This window comes from Ovis aries, chromosome 3 (genome assembly GCF_016772045.2).
Source record: "Ovis aries strain OAR_USU_Benz2616 breed Rambouillet chromosome 3, ARS-UI_Ramb_v3.0, whole genome shotgun sequence".
Taxonomy (NCBI): Eukaryota; Metazoa; Chordata; class Mammalia; order Artiodactyla; family Bovidae; genus Ovis; species Ovis aries.
Window position 1 is genome coordinate 154,698,072 of NC_056056.1, and position 13,896 is coordinate 154,711,967.

Consider the following 13,896-nt stretch of genomic DNA (forward strand, 5'->3'; position numbering starts at 1 on the left):
CCTGTGTTAATGTCTGTGTTTGCCACTGTCTCAGAGATTGTCATTCAAAAATACAATGCAAGTGCAATGAAAATTGACTATGAAGTGAACTTATGGAAAACTATTCAAGACATGAGCAGAGCCATAGACTGTGTTGATCAGTCCAACTAGCTCTTAAAGCTGACAAGAACAAAAAGTCAAAGATACAAGATTTGACTAGAAGATACTCTTACAAAAATGGATGAAGTCTGGGATGTTTTGTAAAATGATTCAATTATGGAACAGCCAACATGAAGTGAAGATTATCATTTCATGTTTCAAATGATTTTGTCAAAAAACATTTCTAAGAGTTAAAATATTTTATGTTAACTATAAGAAAGTAAGGTTTTTTTGTAGTCTTAGCAAAAAATTTCAAGTTAAAAGTTCTAGTGAAGCTACTTATGAAAATTTGGCTCCCCTTAAATAGATTTAAGTGACCTTCTGGTATCAGTTACGCACTGATAAGTATCTGTTTCAAAGCATTAGTTGTCTGACTATATATCTGTGTAACAATGTTAACACAGATTTAACATCTGATGCCAATCTCTCCTTATTAATCATATTTTAATTCAATAATTTAATATCTTTGTTATTCCTTCCAGCTGATTTTCTAGAAATTCATTTAAAATCCCAAGACATTAATTTACTAGTAAAGCAATTGTGGTTTTGGACCATGAATTTTAAATCATTATAACTAGGCTCAAACACATCTTTATTAATCAAAATGGGAATCATTACAATCAACACATTTTTGCCAATGAGAAATGTTTGTTTATTTCTGTAGCATAAAAATCTGTGCTTCAGGATTCAATGAACTCTTGGAAAGCATTTTCTGCCTCCTGCTGGTTGTGGACGGAGAAGGCAATGGCATCCCTCTCCAGTACTCTTGCCTGGAAAATCCCATGGACGGAGGAGCCTGGTAGGCTGCAGTCCATGGGGTCGCTAAGGGTCGGACACGACTGAGGGACTTCACTTTCACTTTTCCCTTTCATGCATTGGAGAAGGAAATGGCAACCCACTCCAGTGTTCTTGCCTGGAGAAACCCAGGGACGGGGGAGCCTGGTGGGCTGCCGTGTATGGGGCTGCACAGAGTCGGACACGACTGAAGCAACTTAGCAACAGCAGCAGCAGCAGCTGGTTGTGGAAGCATTTTCCCTCCAAAAAGTTGTTGAGATGCTGGAAGAAGTGGTAGTCAGTTGGTGAGAGGTCAGGTCTACAGTGAATGAGGCAGAACTTCATAGCCCAATTAGTTCAACTTTTGAAGCACTGGTTGTGTGATGTGTGGCAGGGTGCTGTTGCTGTTGTGGAGAATTGAGTCCTTTTTGTTAACCAATGCTGGCTGCAGGTGTTACAGTTTTGGTGTATCTCACTGATTTGCTGAGCATACTTCTCAGAGGTGATGGTTTCGCCAGGATTCAGAAAGCTGTAGTGGATCAGACAGTCTGCAGACCACTAAACAGTGACCATAACCTTTTTATGGTGCAAGTTTGGCTTTGGGAAGTGCTTTGGAGCTTATTCTTGGTCCAATCACTGAGTGGTTTGGCATTGGTTGTTGTATAACATCCACTTTCTGTCGCATGTCACAATCAGATCAAGAAATGGTTCATTGTTGTTGCATAGAATGAGTAGATAACACTTCAAAACAATTTTTTTGATTTTTGGTCAGCTCACACAGCACCCATTTACTGAGCTTTTCCAACTTTCCAATTTGCAGCAAATGCTGAATGACTGTTGAATAGTCGATGTTCAGTTCTTTGTTAACTTCTCTCTCTTAATTGGTCATTGTCAACTTCCGATGGCCAGGCACTGAATTTATCTTCAAGGCTCTTGTCTCCTTTGCTAAACTTGAACCACACTACATTGTATGTTCGTTAGTAGTTCCTGGGCCAAATGTATTGTTTATGTTGCGAGTTGTTTCCAGTGCTTTATGACACATTTTGAACTCAAATAAGAAAATCGCTCAAATTTGCTTTTTTGTCTTTTGCTTTTAGACATCATTTCCCTAGTCTAAAATAAATATAAAATAAACAGCAATAAGTCATTAGCAAAAAAACATGAAGCAAGAAATGTGCAATAAAATGATGTATAAAATAACCACATTTATTTAAGAATGTATCCCAATACATTCTTAAATGGCACTGTTGAACAGCAAAGCTCAACAATGCAAAACCACAATTACTTTTGCATCAACCCAATACATCTATGGAAACCTTTAGTGGAATTGCATTAAACCACTTCACTACTTTAGGGAGAATTAGGGAGCCTATTTGCTATATTCATATTCAGTCTTTCTATCAAGGAAAGATGACTGTCTCCATTTATTTTCTTTCATCTGTTTTAGAAAAGTTTCCCTCACATGTCTTATACATTATTTGTTGAATTAAACTGTGGAAAATTTTTAGAGATGGGAATACCAGAACACCTGACCTGCCTCCTGAGAAATCTGTATGCAGGTCAAGAAGCAACAGTTAGAACTGGACATAGAACAACAGACTGGTTCCAAATAGGGAAAGGAGTACATCAAGGCTGTATGTTGTCATCCTGCTTATTTAACTTATATACTGAGTATATCATGAGAAACGCTGAACTAGATGAAGCACAAGCTGGAATCAAGATTGCCGGGAGAAATAACAATAACCTCAGATATGCAGATGACACCACACTTATACCAGAAAATGAAGAACTAAAGAGCCTCTTGATAAAAGTGAGAGTGAAAAAGTTGACTTAAAACTCCACACTCAGAAAACGAAGATCATGGCATCTGGTCCCATCACTTCATGGCAAATAGATGCGGAAACAATGCAAACAGTGACAGACTTTACTTTTTTGGGCTCCAAAATCGCTGCAGATAATGACTGCAGCCATGAAATTAAGAAGCTTGCTCCTTGGAAGAAAAGTTATGATCAACCTAGACAGCATATTAAAAAGTAGATATTACTTTGACAACAAAGGTCTGTCTAGTCAAAGCTATTGTTTTTCCAGTAGTCATGTATGGATGTTAGAGTTGGACTATAAAGAAAGCTGAGTGCTGAAGAATTGATGCTTTTCAACTGTGATGTTGGAGAAGACTCCTGAGATTCCCTTCAACAGCAAGGAGATCCAACCAGTCCATCCTGAGGGAAATCAGTCCTGAATATTCATTGGAAGGACTAATGCTGAAGCTGAAGCTCCAATATTTTGGCCATCTGATGTGAAGAACTGACTCATTGGAAAAGACCCTGATGCTGGGAAAGACTGAAGGCGGGAGAAGAGGATGACAGAGGATGAGATGGTTGGATGGCATCACCGACTCAATGGACGTGAGTTTGAGTAACTCCAGGAGTTGGTGATGGATGGGAGGCGAAAGTTGGACATTACTGAGAGACTGAACTAAGTCACCTGAAGTGGTATCTGTTGCACTTAAATGCTCATTAACGTAAATGGCTGAACAAACCCATTTTAATGGATATTCAATCCACTAAAAAACTCAATATCCCACATAGGTAGTCACTTCAACACAGCCTCATGTTAACTTCCACACCAAAAGAGTACTTTATTTTGTAAATTTTGACCCATTGTCACTTCCATGTTATGGTCTTTTCAGCTGTCAAGTGTGCAAGGTGAAGAAAAAATTTAGTTATATGGGGGTTGCACCTGGAAAATAAATTTCTTAAACTCCATATATACATTTCAAAACTGCTGGGTTCCAAGCCCATCTATGAACTCCCAGGCTGCCAGTATCATGTGCAGCATAGTAAAGCTACGCTATCTCAATAGCTTATTGATTCTGTATAAATCAAGTCAATCAATATGTCAACTTGTAACAGACTCCACACTTTTAACTGAACATGGCAAAATATTCACTGTCTTGAACTTTACATCATTTGATGTCAAACAATGAGGCAAATCCCAAAGGTACATACAAAAAACGGCTTTGCACTTACAAAAGACTGTTTCCCATACTGATTAATTCAGGGAGCTAATTCATTGGTTTATGCAACTTTATTGAAGAAAAATAAGCCAGTTACTAGCAGAGCTAATAGTTGGTCACTCCTCCATTGACAACTTGCATCATTTATTCTCTGCTATATTGAACAGTATATTGGAAGATAGATTACCTAGTAACTCCAAGCCTCCTAACAATTTAAATGAAAATTACAAAATGTTTTGAGACCCTATTTTGGAATACAAAGGGTGTTTGACTTCCAATTTCCATTCTCTGTAGAACCAGAACTGGTTATCTCTTTATTGACATGCACAAAATAATCACATTTTCTGTTCTGCTGATACTATAAATTCAATACCAATTATCCAGCCACATCATTATGAGCATAAAGTATATCATGTAACCTCAAATCTCCAACAGTGGAAGGCTTAAACAAGAATGGATGCTGCTAGAATAATGCTGCTTCCTTTGATGTGACATCTTCCTCCCTCTTAGATGATTCTTCAGCACATAAGAGCAGTGAGGGATGGTTTTAGTCTCATAACCAAGTTAGAGTGAAGACATTGACCACATAATACACATGCTCCATTTTAAAGAAATTCTGAATCTTGGGCAACTGTTCTCTTGTAACTACTTTACAGTTTCTAAAAGCAGTTATTGTTCAAAGCTGGAAAAACTTAAGTCTTCTCAGATGAGCATGTGAATGAATGGAGGGAGGTAAATAAAAAATAAAATTAAAAAAGATGAGGTCTGATAGGGGAGCAGCCAGATAAGAAAATCAAAAAAGGAAAAGTAAAGTTTACTCCAGTTATAATGCAGGTTATTCTGACTTTAAGGTAGCATCACACAGCATATTTCTGAGTCCATTCCTGAGATATTCTGTTGTACTTATCTGTCTGTTTTATAGATCCGTGCAATCTCTGGCACTAGGGAATCACCTGGGTTTGGATCCCATAGCAGTGAACAAATAGATAAAAGAACTTTAGAAATAGTTAAAGCAGGAGACCACTGTGATCTTAGAATATCAAGACAAATGCTGTCATTACTATTAATATTTGGATGATAAATTCTTGTTGTAAATGCAACCTTAGGTGGTTTGAAGGGGCAGTCTGAAGGAAAATGAATACACCACCTTGATATGGGCTGTCATTAGGTCCCATAATTACGGCTTGCCTATGAACATATCATCCCCAACTGGACCTGCGGAACATTGTGCTGGAGGATCACAGGCCAAATTACTAAGTTCCTTATTAATCGGTTTCAGCACCATAGTCTGTGCTTTTCATCTAGCTGCTATCTCGGTGTGTGCTTGAAAGTCTGGCCAAAACTCTTGATGATCCCAGTGGCTGGGAAGGACTGTTCCTTCATCTCACACCGGCTCTGCCAGACATAGGCACAGAGAGGCCGGGGACTCCCTCACACTGCGGACTCAGCCTCCTCCCCGTGGGGCAGCTGGTGCCTCCCTGGCCCTATGGGGCTTGAAACACTCACTTTTACTGTCACCTAATTTTCAGCGAGTAACAAGATAATTCAAGAGGAGCAAAGAATAGTCTTTTCAACAAATGGTGCCAGGACATCCAAAACAGATATTCACATATATAACAATGAAGCTGGACCCCTACCTTCTCATTTTATATAAAACGTAGCTCAAAATGGATCAATGACCTAAACATGACAGGAAAAATAATAAAACTCTTAGAAGAAAAAAATTATTAAGATCTAGGATTATACAAAGGCTTAGGAAGCAAAACACAAGCAACAACAATGACAAAATAGTAAACTGGACTTCATCAAACATAAAGATCTAGGCCCAGGGGAACAGAATTCCAGACAGAACAAGTATGAAGGCCCGAAGGCAAGTTGTGTATCAGAGGAGTAGAAAGTAAACCAGAATGAGTGGAGAAAGTTGAGGCATGATAGGAGAAATAGTTGAAGAGATGGGCATAGTCCAGTATATAGAGGGCCTTGAAGGCCATGATAAAATATATGGATTTTATTTGAAATGCAGTGGGAATCATTGCAAGATTTTGTTTTAGGGAATGTCATGTTCTGATTCATGTTTCTGAAGACAACTTTGATTCCTGCATGTCACATTAATTGTTGCTGGGCAGGGAACAAGGAAACCAGCTTAGGAAGCTTTTATAGCCACCCAGGCAAGACATAAATGATGGCATCAAGAGAATGGATAGACTGGAGATTAGATAGATATGGAAGAGCTGAAAGGACTAACTGAATGTGGTAATTGAGGAAAAAAAGAGGAAATAAAGGATAACTCTTAGGTTTTCAGTTTAAGATGTATGTAATTGATGGAGAAAGGAAAGACTAGAAGAGTAAGTTTGGAGGCAGTTAGCCATGGAAATCAGCGTTTTGTTTTGCTTTGTAAAAGGTGAAAAACCTTTAGTCATCCAAATGGAGATATCAAGTATTGAGCTGAAAAAACAAGTCTAGACCTAGGGGAGGAGTCAAGGCTGGAGATAAAAATTTGCATCACTTATTAGGCTCAGGTAGGACTATCTTGGAGAAGGAAATGGCAACCCACTCCAATATTCTTGCCAGAATCCCATGGACAGAGGAGCCTGGCAGGCTAGTCCATGGGGTTGTAAGAGTCGGACACGTATTAGCAACTAAACCATAAAACAGGGCTGTTTAGAGCAAATATCCTGATAGAGAATAGCAGAGGAGCTTAGACTATGGCCCCAGGGCACTGCAATATTAAAAGACTGAGTAAAGGGGATGAAGCTGGCAGAGGGGACTGAAAAAGAGTAACCAGTTAAGTAGGAGAAAAAAAACAGTAACAGAATTGTGGTGTGTGAAAGGATACTCAAAAATACTTAACTAGTTACTTGTATGCAGATTTAGTCACATGACATAATCAAAAACTTATCAAAGCAAAAAAGACAAAAAAATGTGCAAAAGATGGGAAAAGGGAGGGAACAAATTGCAGACAGTTTAGAAACAGTAAGTCTTGTTTATACAGTTTTTTAATAAACTAATTGGCAGCTAGACTGTCTTTGAGCAGGCTGACTTTATCATAAAAGAAAACTATTTCAGTTTATGGCTTTGCCAGAGCCTTGAGAGCATCACTGTAGAATACACCTGACAGGCTTTCTTTGTGATTTTTCAGTCTAGTTCCTTAGTTGTAAATCATTTCCTCATCAGGAGTACTCAAGTGTCACGGAAAAATAGAGGGGAAAAATATTAAACAGTATTTCAAAAAGTATATGGAAGCCAAAAATCATAAGAAGGTGCAAATTAATCTCACCTTTAGATCAATGGTTCTCAAAATTGAGTACGCCACCAGCATCATCTGGAGGATTTATTAAAACAGAGTGAGTGAAAGTTGCTCAGTCGTGTTCAACTCTTTGTGACCCAAATTCTCCAGGCCAGAATACTGAAGTGGGTAGCCTTTCCCTTCTCCAGAGGATCTTCCTAAACCAGGGATTAAACCCAGGTCTCCTTTATTGCAGGCAGATATCTTTAACACCTGAGCCACAAGGGAGCCCTTAAAACAGAGTACCAGGCCCCAACTCGAAATTTCTGATTCAGTAAGTCTAGAGTGGGGCCCCAAATCCGCTTGGACTAATATGTTCCCAAGTAATGTTTATACTGCTAATTGAAGAACCATATTTCTTGAGTCTCAATGACCTAGGAAACTTGAATGCATGCAGCTGGAAACATGTCCAAGAAGAAATGTTCGTAACTACCTTGCTTATAATAAAAAAAAAACTAATCTAAATGTCCATAGTTGAATGGATAAATCATGGTATGCATTTTGTAATAGAATACTATATAGCCATGACTATGAGTGATAGCTACATGCACCTATACAGATGAATCTCAAAAATGAAGTTGAGCAAAAACAGTCACTAAAGTATACATATAATTTGATTCTATTCACAGAAAAGCCAAAAGCAGGAAATACTGTACTGATAGAGACACATAAACGTGGTAAAATGCCGAGGTCCAGCCTCAGCAGAGTCCAGAGATATCCTCAGGATAGACGACGTCGGCGAATGAAAAAAGACAGATAAAGAGATAAAGAAAGAGACACAGGGTGACCAAGCTTCTTCGAGCGAGGCCCATTACTTTATTCTTCTCGGGGCTTTTATACCCTGAGTGAAAAATGCAAGGCAAGGTGAAAAATGCAGAGTCAACTCAACATTCCATCAGTAATACCTTTTATCGATATCAGGTTCCTTCCTGCCAGTCTTATTTTCTGTACATCATCTTCTATTCCGGAGGCCTGTTGATATTCCATGACCTCCTTTTGATAAAGGTTGGTCAGCCAGAACACCAGAACAATGATTTTTCCTTAAAGTGTTTCTTCTTAAATTCTCAGCCTGCGTCACCCTTAAAGTACAGAATTACATTTTTATGTAGCAAAGATTCAGCAGGTTACAGCAAAGAAAGAACTTATTAACTCAAAGTCTAATGTTGCTAACGCTAAGGCTATTACTTGTTTTTTCTACATCCTGACTATATGCACTCCCAGGAACACAATGGATAAGGGATGTGAGAACTTGGCAGCAAGCATTGCATAGGCTCAACAATGTTGCAAGAGTCTGGATAAAGCCGCCAAGTAAGCTAGAATGCTAACAGGGGGTTTAAAACACTCCTTTCATGCCCAGGAGATTTATCAACTAGAGCCCTAAGTTAACTCTTTTGGTCAGGGACAGACCCCTGCTAATGTCAGAAAAGCTGGTGAAAGATAGAAAATAATAAGACAGACAGATTCTGGTTCGGGGGTAGATGCTTGAGCAAGTTCAGGGGGTCCCTTGAGTCCTGATCTCGCCTTTGCCCGTCAGGCCTCTTCCTCGTGACCTTTGCCATGGGTGGGATTCTCCACGCTGGCTCCCAGCAGTAAAATTATAATGAAAAATAAAGATTGATTGATACAAAATTCAGACAGTTGTCATCTGGAAGTTAGGAAAGAAAGAGAAGCATTAAAGACACTGCTGCTGCTCCTGCTGCTACTAAGTCGCTTCAGTCGTGTCCGACTCTTCGCGACCCCATGCACTGCAGCCTACCAGGCTCCTCGTCTATGGGATTTTCCAGGCAAGAGTACTGGAGTGGGTTGCCATTGCCTTCTCCTAAAGACACTGAGGCACTTCAAAGTTAATGTTCTATTTTTTAAATGATGTTGTACTTCAAAATGCAAGTAAAATATACACTTCCTAAGTGAAAGTCAAAGTGTTAAGTCGCTTTGAGCCTGTAGCTTGCCAGGCTCCTCTGTCCATGAGGATTTCCCAGGCAAGAATACTAGCCATTTCCTTCTCCAGGGGACATTCCCAACCCAGGGATCGAATCCATATCTCCTGCATTGCAGGCAGATTCTTTACTGTCTGAGCCACCAGGGAAGCCTTCATATGTATTCTAGTATGTGTGAATTACTTCATAATGAAAATTTTTAAGTAAAATGGGAGGTAATGATCAGCTGTATTAGTTGGTGCTGAGTTCAAGAAAGGTGAGGACATAGAAATTACTCTAGAATTTGGCAAAAGGAAGTTTGTGGTGATCCCTAAAGAGTGATTTCAGAGGGGTAATAAGGACAGAATCCAAACTAGTACAGATTAATGAATATTAGAACACAAGACAGAAACTGCCAAAATCATAAGACAAGTGAAATCAAATACTTCAGGAATGCATAGGATAGAAATTAGTTCCAGCCCAAGGGCAAACAGTAACACTTCCTAGAAGAGGAGCAACATTTGGGTATATAAAAGAAGGAAATGAAGCATGTTTCAGGCTAAAAGAATAGCAACAATGCCAGTAAAGTCAGAATCAAGCAAAAGTTAAGTATGAAGGGGAAGCGCAACCAGTGCAGTTTAGTTGTAGCACAGTGGCTGGGTGAGTACTAGGATTTAGCTAGAAACGTACAGGTTGTCTAAACTGGCACTGTCAATATGGTAACCACTGGCTACATGTAGCTACTGAGCACTTAGAATGTGGCTGGGACAACCGAAGAACTGAAGGGAGGAGCCTGGTAGGCTACAGCCCATGGGGTGGCAAAGGGTCGGACACGACTGAGCGACTTCGCTATGCAACTACGCAACTAATGTAAATTTAACAACTGATACCTGATTTAGTTATAGGAACACTTTAAAGTCTATTTGGAAGAAACTGGGTATATGAATAAACTTTTCAAACTGCAGATTTTATGAAACCTAAATATAGATCAAACATTTTCAGTGAAAATGTAGCATCTGAAAGATGGGCTATAAATAAGGTGACCATCTGTACAAGTTTTAGTACTGTAAGTTATACAACACAGGGTCACCCTAGCTGTAAACGTAATCTATATTCTAGATGTCAAAGCATGTAAAAAATTATTAATAAAGTCTTTTATTACATGTTGAGATAATAATATCCTGGATATATAAGGTTAAATAAAATGTATTAAGATTAATCTCACCTGTTTTTTTACTTTCTACAATGTGACCATCAGAAATTTTAAAATTATACATGGTTGACATTATATTAAGTATTATACAGCACTGGTCTAGAGAAAGACAGGCCAACTTGAGCTTTAGCTATTACTCAGTAGTAAATAAAGTCACTGAAATCTCAAAATATCCACATTAATTTTTTTTAAGTAAAAGGAAGTATTGTAGCACTTGGAACCATTAAACTAAAACTGCCCTTTAAAGTTACATTTTTTTAATTAACTCAATAAATCAAAGGAGAAATGAAGTCACCAAGGGAAAAAATGGTTTTCAGGCCTATAAAACCTGACTAGCTTACAAAGGCTTTATAAGGGTATAATATACAGCAACAAACTAGTTCCTGGTCATGTAAATGGCAAACCATTTACAAATAATCCTATTTAAAAACCAACTTTTGTATTTATTCCTTCTTTCAATAGTCATAGGTTTACAGATATACTCAACATCTCATTTTCTACAATCAGGAAAATTTTCAATCTTAGACAATCATAGGCAATGCTAGAACCTTGAGGAAGTTAGATTGTCCCTATCACCTTTCCTCCAACAGTGCCCTACACTAGAAAAATAAAAGTCAGAAGGACTATTTAGCCTAACTCTTGCAATTCTGGAAAGTCTTATCTAGTATCCTGACTACCATCTGGCTCCCCACCCCCCATCCCCATCCAAAATTAGGGAATGTCAACACCATCTAACCTGTTGCCCAAGCTAGAAATGTGAGTCATACCAAATTCTCTTTCAACACCACCCCATTCAAAGACCTTTTCAAATTCTACCCTCTTAATTTGTTTCAGAATTTTAATATCTCACCCCAACCCAAATTTCCACAGAAGAGTCAAATAGCTATATATGGCAGAATTCAGATTAAATGAAATTTCTGTCTCTATAGGGACTCCCTCTCTCTCGGTCATCTAATTCACCTCTGTGGTTTAAACTCCCAAATTGTATCTATCTCCAGCTCAGATTTTTCTCAGAATACCTCAGAATTGAAAATCTAATCACCTACTAGGCATATCCACCTGGATATTCCATAGGCATCCCAATCTCAACATACCCCAAAATTCAATTAATCATCTTTCCCATCCAATTTCTCACTTATCACCTATTCTCCAAATATTGGATTAGAATTCCTATATTAGAAAATTGGACACCAATTTCTCTCTCAATATCCAATTACTTAAGTCCTTCCCATTTTATCTCTTGCATATTTTTCAAATCCTTTCTCCATTTTTCAGCCCAACAAATCCTCAGCTGATCTCCCTTTAACAACCTTCATCCAAATTCAGAATATAACCTACGTGTTCCATGAGCTGATCATCACCTACCTTTCCTGTCTCTATATTGTCTTGTACTCAGTAATTGAACCGTGAGAAACTGTGTGTAGTTTATACATGCACTAGGTTGTTTCTCCTCATCTTTCTTTCTCATGTGTTCTCTATGCCTTGTTCAGACGCTCAGTGTGTCCAACTCTGCGAGCCCATGGAATGCAGCATGCCAGGCTTCCCTGTCCTTCACCATCTCCCAGAGTTGGTTCAAATTCATGTCCGTTGAGTTAGTGTTGCCATCCAACCATTTTATCCTCTGTTGCCCCCTTCTCCTCCTGCCTTCGATCTTTCCCAGGGTCTTTTCCAATGAGTTGACTCTTTGTATCAGGGAGCCAAAGTACTGGAGCTTCAGCTTCAGCATCAGTCCTTCCAATGAATATTCAGGAATTATTTCCTTTAGGATTGACTGGTTTGTATAACTGAATTATTTTGCTGTATACCTGAAACACAATGACGTAAATCAACTATAATTTAAAAAATGAACAATTTTTGCCTCTTTCAGTTGCTGCTTGCTTATCTCTGGGCCAGCTATCTTTTTAGTAAAATTCCTAAGCCAAACAGATTTTGAATTTGTCTGTTGTATAATGATGTATAATAAAGTTGCTGCATTGTTGTTGAATATTCAGGGCTGATTTCCTTTAGGATTGACTGATCTTCTTGCAGTACAAGGGACTCTTAAGAGTCTTCTCCAACAACACAATTAAAAAACATCAATTCTTCGGCACTCAGCTTTCTTTATGATCCAATTCTCACATCAATACTTGACTACTGGAAAAACCATAGCTTTCACCATATGGATCTTTCTATACCTAGACGGCCTTCTTTCCAACTTTAAGGAGCATGTGCAGGTCTCCAATGTCCACCCATGCAAGAAACAGTAAATCTAAAGTACTCAGGTTCTACTGGTTTTAAAGTCTAAGAATCAACAAAATGCATCTATCCTGCTGCCCCAAGCAGAGATTCTTAGGTATAGAAATCTACAGTCAGGATGTATTTCTAGTCATAAAGTTTCTCCAGTGAGACTTAAAGGGAGTAGCTAGTCATGCTCACTAGACCAGCACAATGAGCATTATGGGCAGTTTCTTTAGACCACAACTAATGGTTTCTAATTTTCAATCAAATACCTGTTCTTGAACACCCTTTTCAAGAGTGGCTGCCAAAAGTCTGCTTGATTTACATTCTTTGTTGAGTCATCTGAAGAAGTGACTTGATGATATAAGTCTAGGGAAAAAGGGTGAAGCCACCATGTAGGTGACCTATAGTAATGTAATGTCACCAGGAGCAAGGAATGAAAATTGTAAGGTCAATATGATTAAAGGAAATGTTCTGGGCATATGATACTTCAAGACATTGTTCACTTGGAAATTACAACTTGTCATCCAAACAGCGAATAGCACACAAAATATAACAAAGTTCAATAAGAGGCTTCAATATTCACAGGATATTCAAGAATCTGCACACTAATGAGCATGAAAATGGATTTTGTAGTAACTCAGGTTCCACACATTAATTTTTATGAGCTCATCACAAGAACAGAAGCTTCCCTGAGAGCTCAGGGGAAAAGAGACATATCACTGTATCTATACTAATTCAAAAGTGTCTAATGTTATTAATACTTCATCTGTCCTGGTATCTTTTCCAGCTACCAAGATACATAAGGTACCTCACTATACTCCCAGAAGTTATTCTGCTTTCTTCACTCACTATATTTTCAACAGTACCTTTTAAGTAAGCTGTCTATATTCTTTCTCTAGATTGTGACCATCTTGACGATTGTGTCATGTCTTTTTCATCTTTGCACTCCTAACAAATAACAGTGCCTGACATTTGTTAGCAATCAATAAAATCCTACCAACTAAGTCAAATCTTCTTTTTACTTGATTAAACCATCTAAAAATCTAAACCAATGCTACTCAAAGTAGCAAGACCACAGACTGTTTGTTTATGATAAGGCGTTTGAGCCAGAATGTGTGAAAGAATGGCTTCCTTTTTTGAGCAAGCCTTGCTATGAAAAAATGTTTAGCTAAACTAAGCAACGCTATCTGACCTATATTCTTGCCCCACTTTGAGCCAAACACTTTGACAGTTAGACAAAGACATTTTTATAAAGAAAATTAACTTTATGGGTGAAAGTTAAAATTAACTTTCATCTACTTTTATAGCATATGTATATTTACAAATACCCAAA

At 38.3% G+C, this 13,896-nt stretch overlaps 1 pseudogene; it reads right to left on the reverse strand.

Annotated features, from left to right (window-relative positions):
* Nucleotides 1–2,098: 2,098 nt before the first annotated feature.
* LOC105609948 (ubiquitin-conjugating enzyme E2 D3-like) lies at nt 2,099–10,276 on the reverse strand (annotated as a pseudogene).
* Between the last annotated feature and the right edge of the window lie 3,620 nt (nt 10,277–13,896).